This window comes from Anabrus simplex, chromosome X, assembly GCF_040414725.1.
Source record: "Anabrus simplex isolate iqAnaSimp1 chromosome X, ASM4041472v1, whole genome shotgun sequence".
Taxonomy (NCBI): domain Eukaryota; kingdom Metazoa; phylum Arthropoda; class Insecta; order Orthoptera; family Tettigoniidae; genus Anabrus; species Anabrus simplex.
Window position 1 is genome coordinate 193490418 of NC_090279.1, and position 15843 is coordinate 193506260.

Sequence of the window (15843 nt, forward strand, 5' to 3'; positions counted from 1 at the left end):
TTCAAAGGCTTCTAATCTGTTAATGGAGAAAGCTTTGACAGCCCAGATCTCTACTCCATAAAGCAGTGCTGAGCAGACGTAACGTCTTCACAGCTTTTACCTGAGTTTGAGATTTAGGTTATAATCAGAGCCCTGCGCGTATATACAAAATAACATCCGCATTCGCGAATGGTTATCCGCGGATATTATAAATATTTAACTACAGTATATTACACGAAAGATATTGAAACGAATAGATTTATTTATTATTTAGCGTATGACATTAAAAATAAAAACACACAATCACAAATTAAATATACAATACACTATATAGGTCACAATTTCACCATCAAGCTCTGCAAATAGTCTATACAAGAATGATTTGTGTCAAGAAAGTATTTTGGGCTACCCTAATAAGCACGCAGGGGGCACTGTTCCACTATACGACGAATTGTTTGCTTAGGAGCACCGCAGTTACATTCCGGGGAGGGAAGTTTGCCCAATTTATAGAGGAAGTCAGCGCACTTTCCATGGCCTGTCCTGATACGATTGAGGGTAGTCCAGGTTTTGCGAGGTAGGTCAAATCCTTTTGGTATTCTTGTAATGCAGGGGAAGTTCTGATACTCAGCTGGAGCCATGGAAGTCCATTCTTGAATCCAGTCCCGCTGCAGGCTGAATTTGTCAACCAGGATTTTGGCAGTCCTTATTGGTGGATTTCTGGACCGAAGTCTGTTGTTCAAGGCGTAGGGTATATCTCCATGAATTGGCAGATTGGAATTCCTCGACAGCTTCTGGTACTCACGCAGCAAGGCATTCTTTCTCCGTAGGTGAGGTGGAGGAGTATGGCTCAGAACTGGTAGCCAAGAAGTGGGGGTAGATTTTATGGTTCCCGATATAATGTGCAAAGTATGATTTAGCTGTAGGTCAACCAGTTTTGTGTAACAGCTGTTCAGCCAGACTGGAGAGCAATATTCTGCAGTTGAGACAACAAGGGCAAGGCTGAAGTTCGTCAGAAGAACCCCAGGTGGTGCCACACAGTTTGTGGATGATATTGTTCCGAGACTGGAGACTCTTGTCATCTTCAGATGCTCCTTGAAGGACACTGTTCTGTCAAGGGTTACTCCGAGGTATTTTGGGTGTCTTTTGTGAGGAAGTCTACTGTTCTGGAATTTGACATTTAGTTCACGGTGGGCCAGTTTGTTGTTGAGATGGAAACACGAGACTTCAGTTTTACTCAAACTTGGCCTAAGTCTCCACTTACAAAAGTACTGATCTAAGGTGGCGAGATCAGCTGTCAGCGTATCTTCGGTGTTCTTTATAGATTTGCCCTGCGTTCCAAATGCCCAGTCATCCGCATAACCAAATGCATTAGAGGTTGTTTTCTGTAAGTCTGATATATATAAGTTAAACAGCAGAGGTGCTAGTACCGGTCCTTGAGGAAGACCGTTATTAAGGATCCTTTCCTTACTTGTCTTGTTTCCCAAAATTACACGAAACCTCCTGTCTATAAGCATGATTTCGATGAGCTTGGCGATTTTCTTGCAAGGTATTACTCGAAGCAGTTTGTAGATGAGTCCTTGTCTCCATACTGTATCGTATGTTGCAATAAGGTCCACGAACACAACTGGGGTTTTTTGTTGATTTTGAAAACCGGTTTTAATATGTGTAGACAGAGAGAGAACCTGGTCTGTGCAACATCGATTTGGGCGAAAGCTCGCTTGTTAAATGGGTAGATGGTCATGAACTACTGAGCCAATTCTGTTGTAAAGAAGTCTCTCCAGTAATTTTTAAACCACACTCAGAAGTGCAATTGAGCGGTAGCTTGGAGGATTTTTACAAGGTTTACCTGGTTTGAGAATGGCGATGATCTTTGTCTGTTTCAGAAGTCGAGGGATGGACTTTGGTTCTAAGATGATAGAGTAGAACTTTGCTAACCAGATCATTGCATACTTTCCAGCATGCACTAAAAATTCTGAGTGAATGCCATCGAAACAAGGGGCTTTCCCTGAGTTCACATCTTTTAAAGCCGTAGCAACTTCCTCTCGAGAGAATGGACAAGAAAATCTGCTGCCCTAAAAACTGTATATTTTCAAGGCTATGATTTCCCTTTTGATTGCAGTGGTACAGTATGGTCGCGATCTTTCGGAGCATTTGAACTTGAGATGATATGAGATGCAGCTTTGTTGGGGTTTATAGGAATAGTGTCTCGAGCTACTTGGCTCCCGTCTCCTAATTTCCTTTCCATTTCTGTCGGCGAGTAGTGTCCAGGCTGTGTAATAGTTTATCATCTGTGTTCTTGTCTCCAGTTGTTTGGAATTCTAGATACAGTTCTTCGCTAGCTTCGCTCCTGGCTCCAGAACCAAATGCATTAGAGGCTGTTTTCGGTAAGTCTGATATATATAAGATAAACAGCAGAGGTGCTAGTACCGATCCTTGAGGAAGACCGTTATTAAGGACCCTTTCCTTACTTGTCTTGTTTCCCAAAATGACACGAACCCTCCTGTCTATAAGCATGTTTTCGATGAGCTTTTCTCTTGAGGCAACTACCGACGTATTGACCTTTGTTCCTTCCTTCCACCAATTGCGGGCAAGAGCCATTTAGGCTTAGCTCAGATTTACGGATTTATAATCTCAAGGCTCTATACATTTCCATTCTCTCATACCAATGTCAAGGGTCGCCTAACTATAAGCAAGTGTAAGAGTATACCTGAGGGAAAATAAATAAACATCATTATAAATCCGCGGATATCCGCATCCGTTATAATCACAAAAGAATTACCTCATCTTTTGGAAAGATGATCTGGAAATCTCAATACGACGTCTGATATCCTTTTCATATTGTGCGTTATGGTGCTCCCATGGTAGAGTATGTGAACTCACGTACTCGTTACCAGTTGACTGCTTGGTATCTCAGTGCTGAGTTTTTTAATTCGTATGTAAAAAAATTTGTAGAAGTTTCAATTTTTAACCTATCAATGGGTTGATTAGCTTAAAATGTATATAAATGTTGGTTGTTTATAAATCTAAATACAAATGGAAAATCCTACACTTATGTTCAATATTATTTTGAGAGAAAACAAAATTACACTTATGTGCCCATGCGTGCATTATCTTTATACAAAGTAAAGAGCCCAAAATAATATTACTTCCGAAAAATCTGTAGGTAACTAATACATGTAACTTCTTAGAAGTATATAAGTTGATATTTTAAAATGCTTTCCAAACCTGGAATGTGGTGATAGTTAAATGTATTCTACTGGTTGTTTGTGATGCCGATTTGTTCAACTATCTGCCCCAACTCCACTGCCAAAAAAGTTCCTAAAAATCAATGATTTTTGGGTTGTGATCAAACAGTACTTGGCCCTCAGGGCCTGTCACAGTTACCTGAAACTCTGGTGAAGAAACGTAATCCATCCGCCACGAAATTAGCGATAAAGTAGCTTTTGTACACACCGTGTTTTTCTTCTTTCATTTAGAAGGAGGCTCTGTTTCTCTCTCACATACAATATTTTCGGCACTCTCACTTTCAAAATCGCTTAACAATTCCTTAAAATGATTATCTCCATCATCAATTTCCGCTGTGGTTAATAACTGAAAGATTCTGTGATCCGAAATAACTTCACTGCAAGAGCAACTAAATTGTTGTTCCGCCATGTTTGTTTACATCACAGATGAACTCCACAGACGTCTACATAAAGCTCTGTAAGTTACTTTCCGAAGCTATAATCTCTGATCAATTAGTTCTACATAATGCCCAACAGATGGCAGAACATGTCAGAGATCAAATTCGCACTCAGAAGTGAACCGGGAAACTCCAAAAAATTAAAATTCTCGCGCACCGTCTATAGGCGGGCGTAGCACTCATCGGGTTAAAGAAGTGGAGACGCCTTCATGGTTGCTTCTGCTAAATACCATGAACTTGGTTTTTGTGGTAAAATACCATATTCCTCTTTAATTCTTTGTTTGCAACTAGCTCCGTAGCCTTGTTCAGTTCTTTACATCATTGAAAACATCGCCATCTTGATCTCTGTGTGTATGTTACCTTTCTTGGCCGACTTATTAATTCTCCAAGGTAACCTATAGTAGCTGCTCTTCTGAGTCCAACTTGGCAGGTTCGATCCTGGCTCAGTCTGGTGGTATGTGAAAATGCTCAAATACTTCAGCCTCGTGTCGGTAGATTTGCAGGCACTTAAAATAAATCCTGCAGCACAATATTCCGGCACCTCAGCGTCTCCGAAAACCGTAATAGTAATTACCGGGACTTAAAGCCAATATTATTATTAGGGGCGGATTTATTTGACCTAAAAATGTATGAAATATGTATGCATTTATGACTTTAAAACCATAAACATATGACCTATAAAATTCAAATTATGACATAATGAATAGTATCTACATTACATACAGAAACACTTTTATTCAAATAGTTTTAATTCTTTGAATCCGTCTTCTTCTTTTTCTGTTTACCCTCAATGGTCGTTTTTTCCCTCGGACTCAACGAAGGATCCCACCTCTACCGCCTCAAGCGCAATGTCCTGGAGCTTCAGACTCTGGGTTGGGGGATACTACTGGGGTGGATGACGAGTACTTCGCCCAGGCTGCCTCACCTGCTATGCTGAACCGGAGCCTTGCTGGGGATGGGAAGGGATAGACAAGGAAGAGGGAAGGAAGCGGCCGTGGTCTTACGTTAGGTACCATCCCTGCATTTGCCTGGAGGAGAAGCGGGAGACCACGGAAAACCACTTCTAGGATGGCTGAGGTGGGAATCGAACCCAGGCTGAGTGGACCACGTTCATCCCTCGTACCACTTTTCAAATTTCGTGACAGAGCCGGGAATCGAACCTCTAGGGGTGGCAGCTAATCACACTAACCATTACACCACAGAGGCGAACAATTCTTTGAATCCGTAACCTAAAAATCAACATTATGCTGAATAGTTCATGAACTCATTAAGGTTACACTGCATATTCCTGGGCACTGATGCACTCTCTGGAATATATAAACACTACTGTTACTTTCATTGTTCAATATTCAATAAGTTTTACATTATACACAAAATGTGCCTTATGTGAAGGAAGCTTTCATATCTGATCGAGTCTCCATTATCAGGATTGTTGCAGCTTATGGCCACATGCATCTTAAGGTTGTTGAATGAGAATCCCCTCCTGTTGTCGCTGAGTGTAGTCTTGTAGCGAGAAAAACTTCAACATCACATTATGTTACAGGGGCGTACTTGAATAGAGTTAACTCATTTCGAGAAAATTCCTGGAAATCTGCACAATTGCCTTTGCTTCCATGTAAACAATAGCCCGTTATCCAGGAATTGACCCAAATAGCAAACTAGTTCTTAAACTAACCTGCTAGAAACATTCCATAGAAGTGGGTGTGCCTCCGTGGTTCAGGCCCTGGGTTCCGTGGTTCAAATCCCGGTCACTCCATGTGAGATTGTGATGGACAAAGCGGAGGAAGGACAGATTTTTCTCCGGGTACTCCGATTTTCCCTGTCATATTTCATTCCAGCAACACTCTCCAACTTTATTTCATTTCATCTGTCATTCATTAATCATTGCCCCAGAGGAGTGCGACAGGCTTCGGCAGCCGGCACCATTCCTTTCTTCGCCGCTAGATGGAGGCTGACCCGATCACTGACTGGAAAACAGGTTGTAGATTTTTATTTCTTCAGTAGAAGTGAATTCATGTCTATCCTGAAAATTAATGTCCAGACATTACTCTGATTTTAAAGGAAATTCAAATGAAAATTACCAAAATATGTCTTTATAATGAGATTTTCATCAAAATATGCCAGAAAACTTAAAATAGCCTAAATATGCATTTAGATGTCCAATAAAATCTGTTTAATTTTGATTATCATGCTTGGAAACGTTTTGAAAATACAAGACTACAGGATATAATGTTAAGGAAGAAATATGACTTGTAGAAATCCGCCCCTAAATATTATTATTATTATTATTATTATTATTATTATTATTATTATTATTATTATTATTATTTCTTCGTTATGCCCGTTTACAGAGCGCGTTGGAACTTGTTAGCTTGATGATGGTTTTCCTTTCTTCTTCTTCTTCTTCTTCTTCTTCTTCTTCTTCTTCTTCTTCTCCCAAAATCTCTTTATGAACTCGCTATGCTGTTTCTTGGGTTCTTCCGTCCATTGTTTCGCTGTGGTTCTTTTAGCTTTTTGAGTGAAGGTGTGATTTTCAACCGGAGTTCCGAAAGCCTTGCGATACCTGCTGGTATCTTCTGTGATGTTCATTTCTTTTTTAAGTCCTGCTTTATTTCCTCTGATCAGCTGATTTTGACCTTCTTTGAATTAATTGCACCGAGTAGTTTTTTTTTAATCTAGTGTCGTCCATTCTACAGATGTGGTCATTAAATTTCATTCGTCTCCTGCGTACGGTATCGGTGAACTTGTCGATTGCTTTGTACAAATCTACAGTTTTCCTTTTGATCTATTATTATTATTATTATTATTATTATTATTATTATTATTATTATTATTATTGTTGTTGTTGTTGTTGTTGTTGTTGTTGTTGTTGTTGTTGTTGTTGTTGTTGTTGTTGTTGTTGTTCCGAGGTATCTGTGGAACAGCAGAGCTGAAAGAAGGTGCGGGCTGGAATGGGTCTAACTACAAGTCCGAAAAAGGAATTAAAATTTCAATAAAGGTTATATTTTCAATAGACAACAAGATTTAACAAATTTTCACTAGGTGAAATAACAATAAGTAAATCAGGTACAATTGTAACTTTACAAACGAAAGCACAAGTTAAGAGGTCTTTTCGAGCCCCAAGTTATAATTCCTGAGCCTTCAGCTCACAACCACAAATTACCAAAGGGCAGAAAACCCCTCATTGCATGGAGCACTTGCTCCCAACTTTTAACCTCAAGCCTCCCAGAGGCACTTTTCAAACACAAGAAAGAGCTGAGCCGCTCTCAATTTTTCAAGCCTCTTAAAGGCAATACCAGACTTTACAGTAACTTGCCATCGAGGCACATCTTACAAGAATTAAACAGGGGTATCTTGTACCCAGCCTACAGGGCCTTAAAAGAAAAAAATAATAGGTTAATTAAACGGCCCAAAAAACAATATGAATGGAGGCGTTGCTTGCGCTCCTACATGAAACCTTATGAAACCTACGGGGTACTAGGCCGGTGACACAGGGGCTATTCCCAAGCTAGGGAGGTGACTCGTATAAATTTTTTTAAAGAAAATCGGTTATGAAAACGTAGTCACCTCAACTCAAGATGAAGGGGAGCTCGGGAGGGTAAAGCACTCTCTATCCCCGATTTAAAGTTAAAGTAATAAGAAACTTTTACATAAGCCGGCACTAAGTTACATTTTTCGAAAGGTAGGTTACATTGAAAAAGTTTCGGACCTTTCATGAATGATTAAGACACACCCACAGACTTTTATTGGGTAGCTTACAGTTACACATCGACATTGGGGAAGAAAGATGCCATTGGCCGAAAATTAATGACAGAAATTTACGATTGGCTAATTTCAAAACTGGCGGAAAGAAAGATTAACATTGCCAACCCACAAATGAAAGAACAACATTTAGTAAAGAACAAACTTATGAATACAAAATACCTTCAAGAAAAGTTCCTTCACTTCGCACCAGGGTGCATGATCATAGTTTTTGGTAGAGACATCTGTGAGAGAATGTCCACACTTCTTGATAATTAGTAAACAAAAACAATTCGAAATTAACTCAGTGACATCTTCTGATAAACGGTTGAATGAATTCAGTTTTAAAGTTCAGAGTTTCAGCTGTAGAGGAGTACTTTAAGGCGGAAAAATCAAATGTGCGGCGTATAGATGTACCAACCGGTACAATTATTATTATTATTATTATTATTATTATTATTATTATTATTATTATTATTATTATTATTATTATTATTAACCTATCATTCTCCTTTCGAGTCAAATGAGACAACCATCGAAGGTAGTTTATACTTGGGGTCGATGATCTTAGATGATAGGGCCCTTTAAACAACAAGCATCATCACCATCAGTGTATACGTAAGAAACACATAAGGCAACAGACAATAATACTTTCATGGATTACGTGAACGAATTGGATCCGCGAATTGTCACTGTAATATTTGTCCCAAATGGAAGATAATAATTGCTTTTACTCAAATAAAGTGAAAAAAGTGCGGTTAATTAAGAAAAAGTGCAAAATATTTTACTTGCAGAGAATAATATGGATACATACTTTACTACCTTACAACTATTTTTTCTGCTACGTCGCAGCGCTTCGGTACGTGTTTTGTTTGTCTAACACTTTCGTGTGTGATGTCTTTGCTCACTGAAGTTGTTTGAATTAATTAGGTGTTGTTTTCTTCATGTTGCTCATTCGTTTTGTGCCCTAACTCATTTATTATTATTGGTCCAGGTATCACGCTATTTTCCTTTCAACAAAACAGTAATATATTTATTGATCCAGGGATCATGTTACTTTGCTGTTTTAACTGCCCGCGCTACTCATATGGACAAAGATAATGAAGATTCACAGACATAGCATTCCCATTCGTTGATGCTAGCCCTGGCCCTCAAGAAAGAAACAAAAGACGACACGAGCAGCGGAATGCAACACAAGGGAGTCCTGTCTACAGCCCGTTAGTACGTATAAATATTTCTCTAGTAACGACGGCATTTATTAATTTACCGCAGATTTTACACTTTATTTGAGTGAACACAATTATTATATTCTATTTAGGGCAAGTATTACAGTGATATTTCGTGGATCGGATTCGTTCACATAACCCTTTGATGTCACCAATGACTGGCAAATCCGCCCCCAGTAAAGGAAGGACTACAGGTTGATTTACCTCATAACAGTTAATGGTGAAATACAATGTTGTAAGAGAACATCGCACTCGCACGTTCTCTCCGCTACACGGAAAAGCCAAGATTCATGGATATGTTTGTGGGCTTATAAGGCGAGAGTGCTAGTACAGATTCTTTGGTTGTCCCCCCTCTTAATAATCTCTTACGTCATGCAGAGGTTACAGATGATTCGGGAAGGAAAAGAAATTATTCGGACAAATCGTAAGAAAAAGGAAAGAAATAGGCTCATGAATTGTGAGAAACTGAAAGACATTCCAGACTTTGTAAATATAAAACTGTACTGATATAATCACTTTCCTTCCTTCCTTCCTTCCTTCCTTCCTTCCTTCCTTCCTTCCTTCCTTCCTAATATGTTTACCCTCCAGAGTTGGTTTTCCCTCGGTCTCAGCAAGGGATACCGCCTCAGAGATAATGTCCTGGAGCGTAGGACATTTCCACGAACCTACTACGCTGGCGTAGTAGGGGGAGAGGTGATACTCCCACGTGGCGCGTCCCAGGTAGTGGATAGGGGGTCCTAACCGGCTGGCCGACGGACTTAAGGGAAATAACTCTCGCGGACAAAACACACAACCCCCTGTGGGTGGAGGACGCAGACGAAGGATACACCCACGGTATCCCTTGCCTGTCGTAAGGGGCGACCAAGGGATGATCAAATTAGAACCATGAAACTACTTGTGATTAGTACCACCAGGCGGGGAACACTGTGGGTCGCTTTTACTTGCGCGAAGTACCACTATGTTAGGTACCAAATAGGTTTGTGATTAGTAGCAATAGAGTGCGTTGCCGGCTTCTACAGTACCTGTGATTCGTACCCCTATATGACCAACAACATGGTTCTGCCTTGCCTAGACTTATTCCTATGCTATATCACGGGATAGTGCATGTCCCTTTGTTTAGTCCAATTATGTGAGGAACACCCTAGGTTTGCGTTGCCTGTAAATGGGGCCGCAGTGTGCGAAACACCGTAGGTCTGTGTTACATTACATTACATTGCATTACATTACCTGTGATTAGTACCGCAACATGGCAAATAGCATGGTTCTATTTTCCTAGCGATAAGTACCATTTTGAGGGGCCGATAACCTGGATTTTGGACCCGTTTCGACTACAAGCATCACCGATTCAGTATTGTGCTTTACACGCAGTCCCTTGATCAGTAATACTATTATTTAACGCTAGTTTGTGGGAATGTGGGGCATTGCGAGTCGGATCCACTGATTGTTTTAACTTCATATCCATCCACTTATTCTTCGTCCTCGCGTTTTCGAATCTGGTCAGTGGAGGATTCTGGATTTTTAAATTTTCATAACATTTCGTACCATTAGGGGCCGATGACGTAGATGTCAGGCCCCTTTAAACAATAAGCATCATTATCATTATCATCAACATAGGACATTTGGCCGGGAAGATACAACAGAGGATGAGGACCAGTGCATCGACCAGGTGGCCTCACCTGCTATGCTGAACAGGGGCCTTGCAGGAGGATGGGAAGATTGGAAGGGATAGACAAGGAAGAGGGACTCTGTTGAGGTTGGTGTGATTTTGTATAATAATAATAATAATAATAATAATAATAATAATAATAATAATAATAATAATAATAATAATAATGTGTGCAAGAGATAGTTAGAAGTTCAATTTATTTTAAGTATTAATACGTTGATAATACTACTACTTATGTAATATATGTGGTTTAGTTATAAGATTAATATTTCTCAAGTAATAATGTTATTAGAAGAGTTATGTATACATAAAACAGAGTCCTGTAAATATGTAAACGACATGATGAATGAATAAATACTACTACTACTACTACTACTACTACTACTACTACTAAAAAGTGGCCGTGGCCTTAAGTTAGGCACCATCGCGGCATTTGCCTGCCTGGAGGAGAAGTGGGAAACCACGGAAAACCACTTCGAGGATGGCTGAGGTGGGAATTCAACCTCTCCCACCCCCTACCTTATTCTACTCAGTTGACCTCCCGAAGCTGAGTAGATCCCGTTCCAGCCATCGTACCACTTTCCAGTTTCGTGGCTGAGCCGGAAATCGAACCCGAACCTCCGGGGGTGTCAGCTAATCACGCTAACCACTACACCAAAGAGGTGGTACTAAACTTCCTATTTAAGCATAATCTCAGAGAAGTGTACTCTGGTAGACATTGGGAGAACTACATCATCCCTCATTTGAAACGTTGCTTTTACATGCCTTGTGTTATCTAGTGGGCAATTTGGTGGTGGTGGTGGTGGTGGTGGTGGTGGTGGTGGTGGTGGTGGTGGTGGTGGATTATAGTAATATTGGTGTCAGTACAAAAAAGTATTTGGTCCCCAGCCAAGAGAATTAATCGTTGACGATTAAAATCCGATGGCCTGGTCGGCAATCGAACCCTGAACCCCGAAGTCAGAAGGTCAAGAAACTGACCACTTATCCATAAAGCTAAACAATGCGACCTTGACGAATGTTAATCTACACACCGACTGTAAGCTTATCATGTCACGGTTGAACGTGAGGTTGTGATGTATTCTTTGGTGTAAATCTGTTGAGTTGGATTATTGCCGTGTGTAGAACATCGAAGGTGAAATATTGTACTGCTTATATATTAAAACCTCTCTTGTTGCGCATTGTTATTATTATTGTATCTGAGTCTACAGAAGAAACTGATGAATGATCTATAAGTAGAAACTTCTTGATATCTTTGAAATGTAAAACTTCGTGTTAGGGAACCTGGTAACCTCCAAGATCTCTAGAAAGGTCAAAATAAACTGGGTTATATTCTCCTTTTATTGTAAATGAATGAAGACAGTATTTCTTATCAATTATATTTTATTTACATAACAAACAAAAACATTGTAAATAACTCAGCTACCGGCTTGTAGATCTCCCGAAGTGATGTCCATTTAGGCAGTCTTTGTAACACATTTCGGAGTCTTCGTGGCACTGCCTTCTAGCAGCGAAAGCTGTCAGTGGATTCCAATGTTAAAGTTTTCCTGTTGACAACTGGACGCACCACGGGAGATCTCGAACATACTGACAGTATTGTGAATATATTTTGGCTCTTCAGAAAATAAGACTCTCTCCTTTGAAGCAGCTAGTTTTGTGGTGGCACTTAGCGTGTCTACTTTTAGTACATTTCCGCATCGAATTTTTGTAAGTCATCACACTCAATTAATTAAATAAATAACATGAAACAACAAATAAATTGCAAAGTAAAAACAACAATTGTTTTGCTATTACGTCGAGGTAGTAAACATCTTTAGGAATATCCCCTTGAATCCGTAAGATTTCTGGTCACTTGTCTGTATTATGTTACAACTTTCAGTCTCATAATGAAATATACAGTGTGTTTGATATCTTGCCATATTGTAGATCCTAGACTTGATAGAGGAAGCGATGCTAAAGACAGGATAAATGCTGTGTTTCTCTGCAAGGTGAGAAGAAGTAAGACGATTTCATTCGAAAGCTGCTTGTATGAAAAATGTCATCCAATAATTGAATCTTGGAAATCAAAAACCCACTTACTCCAATAAATCAATTATTACTAAAAACGATTGTATGGCCATGTTTCCCGTTGAATTATTGTTTTAAATTGCAGGACTACCTAAATATAAACAGTGAATGACAAAATAACGTTAGTTAGACAGGATTTTATTTTTAGAAAGGATTTTTGATGTTGACAGTGTCTTAACAAACTGCAAGCATCAGAGCACACTTTGTTTTTGTCTACTTCACTGCCTTCTTCTTCTCCTTTTTCTACCGCGGGTGCGAACTATATCGCACATGTGGATTTACCCCTGTTTTGCGGTCGGATGCCCTTCCTGACGACAACCCTATATGGTAGTGCAGTGTGTTATATGAATATTACGAGGAAAGTGTTGGGATAAACACAAACATCCAACCCGATGGGGAATCGAACTCGGGACCCTCTGAACCGGATGCCTCAACGCTGACCATTCAGCCAAGGAGTCGGACTTCTGTCTACTTCACTGTACATGTTTGATATTCGATACACACCAAAGTTATACAACCACTTTTGTCTGAGGTAGAATTTCCTCTTAACACGTTGACTGCCAGGACACGTAGCAAGAAATGTCCCGGTGGCCAAAGCATTTTTTCTTCTATGCATATAGTAAATAAGCAGTAAAGCAAAATTCGAAGTGATATTTCACTTAATTGTTCAATGTAAGTACGAAATACAATAAAAATTCTTAGCACCCCGAGGTACTGCCGTGGCCCCACAGAAAAGTTCACTGCATGGTTTTGCCTAGACGGCCAGAGTGGTACAGTCTAGCGGTACTAGAAGCTTGCATTGCTTGATAGTACACATTGTAGATAACAGAGCGAGCCACGATTTGTTTACTAGCGCTTACGACTACAATCGCAAGGCACTCATTATTTTACAGTAGGGTGTGTGTGAAATGTGGTGCTGGAGGAAAATGTTAAGGATTCCTTGGACAGCTCATCGCACGAACACATCAATCCTGAACCAACTTCAGATAAAAGTTCGTCTATCGTGTAAGGTCTCTCAACGAATTGTACGCTACTTTGGACATATAATGCGCCGAGATGGTAGTCTACAAAAGCTGATTGTTGAGGGCAAAGTCCAGGAAACCAGACAACGAGGACGAATACCAACGCGATGGATTGACATGGTGAACGGCCCCCCACAGTGTTCTCTCAGAGTAACCACATTGAAAGCTTTAGATAGGGAAGAATGGCGGAGTATGGTTCATCGGCTAGAGGGCTGAATATTATGATAGTCACGACGCCTCAGTCATGAGGCAAAACGAAGAAGAAGTGTGTGAAATACTTGCGAGATATTTCTAAGTTATTTTACCAGTGAACGGAGAGGTTAGTTATAAAAATGAAACCGTTTTCTTCTCGAACTCGGAAGATAATTGCGCTAGCCCTTCAGCATGAGAATTCTGGAAAGTAGTGTCCATGTCAAACTGATCTCCAGTATTACGTTTTGCAACACAAAAATCTCTTTACCAAATTAAATTTGAAATATATTTATTTACTCTTTACTCCTTGACAAATGCTCAATAGTAATGTAAAATGTTGCAAGGTGGCAATGAATGTTGTCAATTTAGAAAATTCAAATACGCTCATGTTTACAGTATATTTACTGCGATAAGCGTAGAAATTAGCTCAGATATGGGTGCAACAATTTGGAAGGAATCAGTGTGGCCTATTGATTAGGTAAACATAAGCTTGGGGTGAAAATGGGAAATCACAGAAAACCATCATCAGGTTTCCCGACAGTAGGATTCAAACTCACAGTCTTCAAAACCTTGAGCTTGCGATTTAGCTAACCCGGCACACCTAAGCGCATGGCTAAACTGATTGGACAAATACTCGCATATTGCCAATAAAAGGGGGTTGGATTAATAAAAAAATGAAGACTATATTTTGAAAACCAAGCATGCCAGAATTTGCTCCAAGGCCATAGCGGTACGCTAGCATATGGAATTCAACAGCTCAGTGGTCCGCCGGCCCGGCAGAGAAACTCATATAGCAACACCTGTCAGCGGTACAATGTACCGCCGTGGCCTCATGAGACACTCACTGAGCGGTACAATGTACCGCTCTGGCGGCCAACGTGTTAAAACAATAATCACCACCACCACTCTGAGGTAGAAGTCAAACGTTATTCCCAACTTCTGTTGGCACGCGATAGTGCTGCCAACTAGTGGTAAGGAGAAGCTCGCTAACTCCACGGAATAAATCGGTTTGTGATTTCCACGAAATAGTAAACAGCTTGTATCTGACTAATTACCCTCGGATTTTGGTGTTTTATGCTATGCATTGTTAGCAGGCAAAACGTGCAATAGTTTTCCGTCATAACACTGAAAATGGGTAAAAGTGGAGTTAGATGCTTTTTGATTTCCGTGATCCAATTACCGGAGGTGCTTAGCCTCAGTTCGATTTTAAACTTTAACAATGATACGAGTAAAGAGAGTATTGTATTAGCGACAAAAAGTCGACCTCCAGTTTTTGACGGATCATGTTGAGGGGTGGTGATTTTTCGTAATAGTGATACTACACAAAATACTTATAAAGGCTTACACTTTCATATTTTCTACGACCTGTAGACAACTTTTTATTGTCTTTTAATGAAAACGCGATAAAATGCGAAATAAAACTTCATTCATGTTTTCTATGCTGCTTGTGACCCGGAAGTTTGCGAACCCTTCGACCGACTGCAATTGTTATTGGGTGTTACCGACATTCTTCCGAAGCAGCTCTGCAATGTCTGTCTACTAAGATTGTAGATGTTGAAAGATTCATTAGCCTGCAAAATAAAATCTTTTTGTGCGCTAAAAACGAAACTAGGTGGGTTTTATGAATTTCTTAACGCAGAATTCGAGAAGAAAAAAATTAGTTTTGGCGAATCAAGTCTGGTTTGATGGCAATTTTACAAAATATTATTTTGTTCTTGCGTAAAATTGTTGATACTTAGTATTGATTAAATTTGATGTATTAATGTAAATTTCAGCTTGCAAAACGTAATCATATTTTGCATGAATTGAATACACATAAATGCTGCTTTGTAAGCAAGTAGATAGTATGTATTATATTTTTAATGTATATTGAAATTCGTGAAACTGAAGCATAAAGCGCCTATTTAGTTTCGACTGTACAGTTGCTTTTAAATTAATATAACCGTACCTTGAATAAAAATTACATGGTTAAACATACATAGTTTTGTTACTTACATTATGTGCAGGTTAGATTCACACCTCCGTCTTTTCCCGTTTTCCGTGAAATTTCCGAGTTTTTGAAGTTCTTGAATGATCTCTAGAAGGGTCGTCTCGTGTAATCGACCAACAGTAATCGGCCATCATATTCACATACCAACGTCCCTAATAGCGTCATTCTGCATCTTGGAGATCCTGGTGAAACCTTTCACCTTGTTCTTCACTGACAGCTCCTAAATTTAGAGGGAAATAATCCAGATGCGAAGCTAAGAAATGAAGCTTAAGGCTCATATT